This window comes from Microtus ochrogaster, linkage group LG1 (genome assembly GCF_000317375.1).
Source record: "Microtus ochrogaster isolate Prairie Vole_2 linkage group LG1, MicOch1.0, whole genome shotgun sequence".
NCBI classification, from domain to species: Eukaryota; Metazoa; Chordata; class Mammalia; order Rodentia; family Cricetidae; genus Microtus; species Microtus ochrogaster.
The window spans coordinates 53,693,344-53,702,979 of NC_022027.1; positions in this window are offsets into that span (position 1 = coordinate 53,693,344).

Here is a 9,636-nt window from a genome sequence, read left to right on the forward strand (position 1 = left end):
GAGTGCTGGGATTAAAGGCGTGCGCCACCATCTCCCGGCTCAAACCCAATGCAAAATTATATACACTAGGAACAGAGATCAAGTATAATTAGAATTACAACCAGCATAAACAATATTAAGCAAGGAACATATGCTAAATGTTTTAATAAACATTTTATCCTATGGAGTCTAAGTCTTGTATAGGAAATGGTTTGGCTAGATCATAAGAGGACAGTAACTATGACTATCTAATCTTCAACCCCATCGAAGGCCTGAGAAGGGAGATAATATTACTTGAGCAGGCAGGAAGTGCAATCCAGCAGCTTTCAAAGCCAGCAATATGTGACGGAGACAATTGAGTGCCTCCTCTACCACCCAGCTGAAACAGTAGTATTTAATGGCAGTTTGACAATGCTGCCTTTTAGCAGAGCAATGAGAGTAGGCTCCCCCTGGGGCCTGGGGCCTCCACAGCCAGGGACATAACCAGGATTGCAGAATCAGGCATGAGTTCCCTCATGTGGAGCAGACTTCAGATCCAATCAGAAAACAGTTGGTTACTGTGCTGCCTAATTTTAGGTCATCTTGACACAGGCTAGAGTCATCCGAGAGGAAGGAATCTCAGCGGAGAAAATGTCTCCATAACATAAGGTTGCAAGCAAGTCTGTAGAGTATTTTCTTAATTAGTGATTGATGTGGAAGGGCTCAGCCCATTGTGGGCGGTGCCAGCTCTGGGCTGATGGTCCTGGGTTCTATAAGAAAGCAGACTGAGCAAGCTAAGGAGAGCAAGCTGGTAAGCAGCGCCCCTCCGTGGCTTCTGCATCAGCTCCGTCTCTGAGTTCCTGCCCTGACTTCCGTCAGTACGGAACAGTGATGTGAAAGCGGAAGTCAGGTAAACTCTTTGTTCCCTGCCTGCTTTCGGTCACGGTGTTTCATCGCGGCAATAGTGACCCTGACTGACACGGCTTGGTCCCAGGATTGTGGGGTGTTGCTGTGATAGAACTGAGCATGCTCATTTGGGAAGGAATGCTGGAGGACTATTGAACATTTGGGCTAGAAAAGACATTAGTGTTGAGTGCATGGTGAACTTCCGGTAGGAGCTTGGAAGATGAGAACGAGAGAGCAGGGCAGACGAAGGAGGCCTGGCCTGTGACGTTTCAGAGGGAAGCAAAGACTCTGCTGGGCCATTTGTGTGAAGAATCTGTGGTTCTGGTCAGCTGGGGTTATGAAGAGACCAGCATCACTGAGGTGAAGAAGTCTCCTGGGATGTGTTTCCTTAGGGTCAGCACACAGAAGCTGGGTTCCAGAAGTGGCCAAAGTTGTACCTCCTGTTAGCGGCTGACCTTGGCAGTGTAAGCGTCATCCAGGTGGTACTGGTTTGGAAGACATGAAATGGTCCTGGAGAACACCTGAGGCTTGGCACTGGGAGAAGCCAGGAGAGGCTACTGGGGAAGATGGAGCTTTAGTAGCAGGTGAAGCCCCAACATTGAACCAGTCCTGCAGAGAAGTTGAGGCCTGGCACAATGAGGAGAGGCTGTTGGCGAAAGTGCAGCCCAGTTACGGATTTCGGTGTCGACCAAGAACAGCAGCAGCAGAGGACAGAGCCTGCCCCAGCCTAGAGGACAAGCTGTGTGTGTGGCAGAGTGGAGAAGTGACCCAAGCCCTTTGGAGGAGCCCAGAAGATCGTGAGTGAATTCCAGACAGTGAACATTGAATTATTTATACCGTTGGAGTTTGGTTTTGTCTTGCTCAGATTGTGTCTGTGCCCACATTATTCCCTCTTGAAGTAAGACAGTATTTAGCTTATTTTAATTTTATTGGAGCCCACAGTTGAGAGACTTTGAATTTTTAAGAGAAATTTTAGATTTTAGGAGACTTTGGATTTTTACAGAGACTGTACTTTTTTCATTTTTTTGTTTTAAGATTTATTTATTTATTATTATTTTTATTTTAAGTTTAAGATTTATTTATTATGTATACAGTGTTCTGCCGGCACACTATAAGAGGGCACCAGATCTCATTATAGATAGTTGTGAGCCAGCATGTAGTTGGTAGGAATTGAACTCAGGACCTCTGGAAGAGCAGTCAGTCCAGCCCGAAACTGAACTTCTAAAGGGTTTGAATTGAAGACTGTGGGACTTTAAGTTTGTAATATGTTTTATATTTGTGGTATTTATTAATCTAAGATCTTGGGGATGAACCGAAAAAGGAAAGAGTATGTCTTAGAAAGTATTATGTGTCCCGTTGACAAGGTCAGTTGTGTCATACTGACACGGGCTAGAGTCATCTGAAAGGAGGGAACACCCATTGAGAAACTGCTTCCATAAAATCAGGCTGCAGGCAAACCTGTAGAGCATTTTCTTAATTAGTGATGAATAGGAGGGGCCGGGCCTATTGTGGGCGGTGCATTCCTGAGCTCGTGGTCCTGGGTTCTGTAAGGGAGCAAGATAAGCAAACCATGGCGGGGATAGTTAGGAGCAGGGCAAGTCAGGAAGCAGACCCTCCATGTCCTCTGTGTCAGATCCTGCCTCCAGGTTCCTGCCCTGACTTCCTTCAATGATGAACTGTGATGTGGAAGTGTAAACCAAGTAAACCCTTTCCTCCCCAAGTTGCTTTGGTCGTGGTGTTTCATCGCAACAATAGAAACCCTGACTAAGACATGGTCAGCTTCTGAGTAGTCAACACTACTGCACTAGACAGCACATCCTGCCTGGTAGGTCATTGCTGTTGCTTCAACCCTTGACAGTTGGGTAAGCTTGCTCTTCACTCTTCTCCTCAGCAGACCACAAAGCCTCTTCAGACACTGTGAAGGCTGGCTGATAGGAAGGAAGCTTCCAGCTCAGCTCCAGATGGATTTCTCTATGCCCTGTGACTAGAATGGGTTGTTTTCAGGAATCTGGTCTTACCATCAAGTTCTCCTGAGCAACCAGGAGCAATGGAAATAGCCAGTATTGTTTGTAGAAATGTTGGGGTCTCCTTGGCCAATAAGTTACAGGGAAGTGTCCCACACCTGACGTTGAAATTTCTTTGATAACCATGACTTCTGGGAGGATCATTATCTAGCCCATGGAAGATATCGCCATTTAAAATGGGTTTTTACTGTATTTTCAGTAAGCTTATAAAATAGACTTCTGTATGTGTTTTCATAAATCTATAAATTTTATTACCCTCCTCTCCTCTTCTGTATCCTCCCCACTCCTCCCTGATCAGCCTTTTCTACCTATATTTGATTAACCATCTGTGTTTTCTTTTGAGAATTCAAGTTCCACAGACTGAACAGGTTGCTGGCTTTCTCACTGCTGAGCTTTTCAGCTCTTCCGGTAGTCAGATGTGTTTGGGGAGGCTCTTCTCCTCCATTAGCTATTTATTTTCCCGAGCAGCGTTCTGACTGTGGCTCACACTTGTCCGCCATTAGCCCTATGTCCTGTGCTGTCCTTTCAGCAAGACCTTAATCCCAGTGCTCAGAAGGCAGATACAGGCGAATCTCTGTGAGTTCAAGGCCAGCCTGGTTTACAGAGTGAGTTCCAGAACAGCAACAGAACTCTTACACAGAAAAACCCTGTCTCAAAAAACCAAAAAGAATCCCTCCTTTGTCCTCTAGTGGCTTCAGAAGCTCAGTTCTAACACATAGATATTTGATCTATTTGGAATCTATTTGTGTGTAGAATAGATGAGGATCTGGTCCATTCTTCTACATGTAGATAGCCAGTTTCCCCAGCACCACTGTCTGAAGATGCTATCTTTTCTTCAGTGTTACTGCTTTGTCAAATCAGGTGGCTGTAATTGTGTGAACTGTCCGGGTCCTCTAGTCCGTTCCACAGACCTGTGTGTCTGTGTGCTGGTATCATATTGTTCTTTCTTATCGCTGTAGTTCTGTGATAGAACTCAATCAGATGTTTTGATACTTCCAGCAGTTATTATTTACAGGATAATGAAGCTTTTGTGCTTCTATGTGCATTTTCAGATTTGTTTGATTACTGTAAAGAACTGAGATTGGGATTGCGTTGAACTCGTAGATTGCTTCTTTGTAGGATGGACATTTTTGCAGCATTGCTACCTGTCCGTGAGCATAGGAGGCCTGTCCGTCTCCCAGCTCTTTTTCAACTTCTTTCCCTGGTGATTTTTGTTCAGGCTTTTGTTGTGGGGATCTTTTCCTAGGGTTAATTTTAAAGGCATATCTTTTAGGCTGTTGCAAATGGGTTGTTTTCTTGATTACTTTCTTGGTATGTTTGCCATTGGTATATAAAAAGATGACTGGGTTTTAGAAGTTGATTTTGTAACCTGCCACTTTGCCCAACTTGTCCTTCAGGTCTGGGAGTTTCCCAGTGTTTACCTTAGATATATAATCACGTCATCTACAAATAAGGCTACGTTGGCTTCTTCCTTCCATGTTTGTATCTCTCTCGTTGATTTCTTTTATCTTACTACTCTAGGCATGGCTTCTGGCTCTGTATTGGATAGGAGTGATGGCAGTGAGCACCCATATCGTGTCCCTAATATTAGTGGAGATGCTAATGTTAACGGAGCGTTTCTCCATGTAGAATAATCTTGACTACAGGTTTGTAGTAAGCAGCCTTTATTAGGATGGGAGGTGTTCCTTCCATTTCTAGTTTCTTGGGAATTTTATCATGAAGGGATATTAGATTTTGTTATAGTGTTTTCTGTATTTATTGAGACACTCATGTGATCTGATGGAGGAAGGTCATTGGTTAATTAAATAAAGAAGCTGCTTGCCCTGATAGGTTAAAACATAGGTGGGAGGAGTAAACAGAACAGAATGCTAGGAGGAAGAGGAAGTGAGCTCAGACTGACAGCTCTGCTCTCTGGAGCAGAGACACCATGCTCCCATCTCCAGGGCGGACGCGAGAGCTCTGCTCTCTGAGGCACACACGATGAAGCTCCAACCCAGGATGGACGTAGGCTAGAATTTCCCTGGTAAGCCACCTTGTGGGCTACAGCAGATTATTAGAGATGGGCTAGTCCAGGTGCGAGAGTTAGCCTAGAAGAGGCTAGATAGAAATGGGCCAAGCAGTGCTTAAAAGAATACAGTGTCCGTGTAATTATTTCGGGGCATAAGCTAGCCAGGCGGCTGGGGTGCTGGGAACGCAACCCCGCCGCTCATATTACTACAGTGATCTGTCATTCAGATGGATTTTTGTTTACATGACAGTTATATCTATTGAGTACTTATGTTGAATCACCACTGTGTGCCTGGAATAACACTAACTTGACCATGGTGAAAGAATTTTTGGATGTGTTGAATTTAGTTTGCAGTAAGTATCTTATTGAGAATTTTATGTTCATTGGGGAGACTGGTCTATAATTTTTGTTTTGTTTTTGTCTAGTTTCAGAATCAGGGTGATATTATTTTTATGGAGAATTTGGAAGTATATCCTTCCTTTTCTATTGTGTGGCATAAATTGGGGAGTCTTGCATGCCTCGTAAAATCCTTGCTGCATCCATCTGAACCTGAGCACTATTTCAGCTGGGAGACTTTAAATTACGGCTTTCCTCTTGCGTTTCTAGATCTTTTACGTTATTTCAACTGTGTTAACTGTGGCAGGTCATATTTGTTCAGATTTTCCAGCTTAGAGCCATGTAAATCAGTATGTGGCCCCTGATTTTCTGGATTTCATTGGTACCTGCTGAAATGTCCTCCCTTTTATCTCTAATGTTATTAATGTGGGTCTTCTCCCTCTTCATCTTGGTTAGTCTGGGTGAGGGCGTGAGGGCTTGTCAACCACGTGCTAAATGTTGTCCTCTGCCTCATGCCCCGTGGCATGCACACTCCTCAAAAGATCATGAGCCGAGGACAAGCATAAGTGAGTAGTAGACACTGAAAAGAAACCGTGTTCACTGTGGGCCAATGACCCACCTCAGCAGATACAGGGGCTCGTGCAATCCCTACGACCAAAATGGTAAAAAGAACCAACTCCTGCAAGCTGTCCTCTGGTCTCAATATGTGGGCCATGACACATACTTGAACACAGATTACATCATAAATACATATAAATATGCTTACAGTAATAAGTGGGTCTTTTTTTAAGAGAAATCCCAGAACTCACTAGTGCCTTCCACATATGGCAACACAGTAAGAGGAGGTGGTGTCTGTGAAGGAGGAAGAGGCCCTCACCAGAGGCTGAATCATCTTTATCTGAGAAAAAATTGTTTATACGCCAGCTTATGAGATTTTTATCACAGCAGCCCAAATAGAGCAGTAGTGTTGACGCAACAGAGATCATAATACATTCTAACAAGATTTCGAGGGAGATAGAAAGGTCACTTTTTAGCTGAGGCTGGGGCAAAAAGAAACTACCTATTTTTTTCTACTAATAAGTCAATATATTGATTCCCCCCCCCAAAGAAAAACCTCAACATTGCAGCAATATCATTGTGTTGGTTGGTCACATGACAACACATAGCAAAAGATTGGTATCCGTCTCCAGGCTGAGAACTAGAAGGGGGAGAGGGAGCTGCTATTCTTTAGGAACAAATTTCTCCTTGACCCTTTAAATTTATGTTTGATCTTAAATTTTAGGCTAACCTACAGAGTACTGAATGTCAACAGGACATCACTGACATGAGCCATTATAGTTTGGACTTAAAATACATGTATAACTGGTTGTTTTGCAGGAAAAAAATATATTGATTTCTGTTAAATTCAGATTTTTTTCAAGAAAGCACAACTAATTGGAAGGAGCGACTAGAAGCCAGATACATAAACTAAAAGCCAAGACATTTTTATTGCTGTCTTTCTTAAGTCTGGTTTTCAAGGTATGAAAGCTAACAATCGTGCCAGTTATATTGCTCAGTAGATTTGTAGAGTTTGGCAACATCGTTTCCAAGGAAACTACTAGAGGCACTAACTGTGGGACTCATGGACCGAAAGGGCGCTCATACACTCCACAACCAGGCTGAGCTACAGAATTAGCAGGTGACATTCACGTCATCACAGCACAAAACGACTTCACGCATCTTAAAGGCATTGAGAATTTTTTATTCATGTGTGTGTGTGTGTGTGCGCGCGCACGCGCCCGCACGCATGTGTGTGTCCTGATACGTTTCACTATTTCCTTGCAGGAACATTAATGAGGGCTTATTCAGAGAAGTGTGGGCACCTTCCCAAATGTTTCCCCTTTGTTTACAGCTTCCCCTGAAAACAGAAGATTTTCCCCTTGGAAAAAACAGTTGGAAATTCTTCCCTGGTGTCACTGGGGCACAGCATCAATAGGGTGGGGCTGAGAAGCTGCTGCCCTGCGGCAAAAATCGTGTCTGTAACTCTTGTCTTTGTACAACATCTTTTTATGTTCACTGGTTTGTTTTTATCACTGATGCTACTTACTCAATGACTGGGCTTGGACTCACAATGATCATCTTACTAAATACCAGGATGAGCAGGTTCGTAAAGCCTGTCTTAGTTGATAACTGGGATGAGCAGATTGGTAATGTCTGTCTTAGCTGATACCGGGATGAACAGATTCATAATGCCTGTTTTTCCTAGATACCAAGATGAGCAGGTTCATAAATGCCTGTCTTAGCTGATACTAGAATGAACAGGTTCATAAATGCCTGTCTTATTTGCTAGCCGGGATGAGTGGATCATAATGCCCATCTTACTTGATACCAGGATGAGTAGGTCCATAATGCATATCTTACACATTATCTTAATATCCTAGAGTGGATGTCAATACATCAAGCATTGTTCAAAACAAAAACAAAATGCCCGGCCTGTTGGCAGTATATACATGCCTTTAATCCCAGCACTGTGGAGGTAGAAGCAAGTGGATCTTTATGAATTACAGGCAGGCCTACACAGTGGATTCAAGAACAGCCAGAGCCATGTGTGTGCTGGAAATCAAACCTGGCTCATGTGCAAGAGCAGCAAGGGCTCTTACCTCCTGAGCCCTCTCTCTAGCACTTAGGTTTGGGTATCAAAGGAGTGATAGTTTGGATGCAAGGCTAGCGGCTACTGAGAAAACAAGTAAACAGAACAATTCATTCCCGCAGCAGGAACTGGCTCATTTTACAAATGGCTGCATTTCAAGAGAAAGTTATAAGGCATGCAAAGAGTAAAGAAAATATGGTCCAATCAAAAGAAAATAGTAAACTCCTGAAATTAAGTCTAAAGTATAGCAGACCTATCAATAATCTCTGTGGTGGTGTTTAGTGAGTTAAAAGGAGCACGAATAATCAAGATAAAATTCAGAAACTAGGATCTGAGGATGTAGCTCAGTTGATAAAATGCTTGTCTATCCGGTGTGCAGCTCTGGGTTCCATCCCCAGCATTACACAGACTGAGCATGGTGGTACAGTGTGCATGGAGCCCTGGGTTCCATCCCCAGCATCACACAGACTGGTCATGGTGGTACAGTGTGCATGGAGTCCTGGGTTCCATCCCTGGCATCACACAGACTGAGCATGGTGGTACAGTGTGCACAGAGCCCTGGGTTCCATCCCCGGCCTCGCACAGACTGGGCTTGGTGGTATGTACCCATAATCCGGCCACTCAGGAGGCAGAGGAAAGATGATCAAGAGTCCAAGATCATTCTCAGAAATGTCATGAATGCAAGGCCAGCCCGGAATACAAGAAACCCTATCCAAATAAAAACATAAATATGTAAGTAAATGGTCAGGCATGGTAGCACACACCTTTAATCTAGCACTCTAGAGGTAGACAGAGTTCAAGGCCGACCTGGTCTACAGAATGAGTTCCAGAACAGTCAGGGAAATACAGAGAAACCTTGTCAAAAGAAAAGCAGGAAGGCAAGAAGAAAAAGAAGGAGGAAGAAAGAAAGAGAGAGAGAAAGAAAAAGGGGAGAGAGGGAGGGAGACAAGAGGGAGGGAGGAAAGGGGAAAGAGAAAGGAGAGAGGGGAGAATGATGTCCTATCTTCAATATAGTTTTATTATCAAATTCTCATGGGTACCCCAAGAGTGATGGCAATAGGGGTTCTAGGCCCTCCTAACAGATAACTCAGCTGTGGGTGGTCAAATAATTGCACACTGGGCTTTCCGTTTGATAAGCTTTGGGAGGACCATTACTCCTGTGTATAGAGTAACTCCAATTCATTTTTTAATATAGAGAGAGTTCAAGAAATACTAGGTTTCCATATTGCTTTTTCAAATATCATTAGTGTTATTTATTTTCCCTCCACCTCTCCTCTGCCTTACTCTCCTATCTCCCTTCCTTAATAATCTCCCCATTATTCCCTTCCCCCCTATTATTCTTCCTGGGAAGATATGTCTATTCGTGCAATGGTGGTGTGGCTATTATAGGTGTAGCCAACTGCTCCACAGGCGGGAACTCACATCTGGTACTGTAAACCTGACCCCATGGCTGGAGGGGTCATAGGCCCTTCTGAAGGCTTTCCTCATACTCATCAGAGAAGTTTCTCTGTATAGAGACAACCAAGGAAAGAGAGGGGAATGTATGAGACATAGGAGCCCTAAGTCCTAAACTTGACATCTATATCACACCCCTTACCCTCCCTCAAGGCTCAAGGAACATCCAAGAGGAGGGGCAGGAAGACTACAAGAAGCAGAGCCAAGCTGCTGTGACTGTACCATGACTGTACCCATGAACTCAGCAGCGACTGTACCCATGAACTCAGCAGCGACTGTACCCATGAACTCAGCAGCGACTGTACCCATGAACTCAGCAG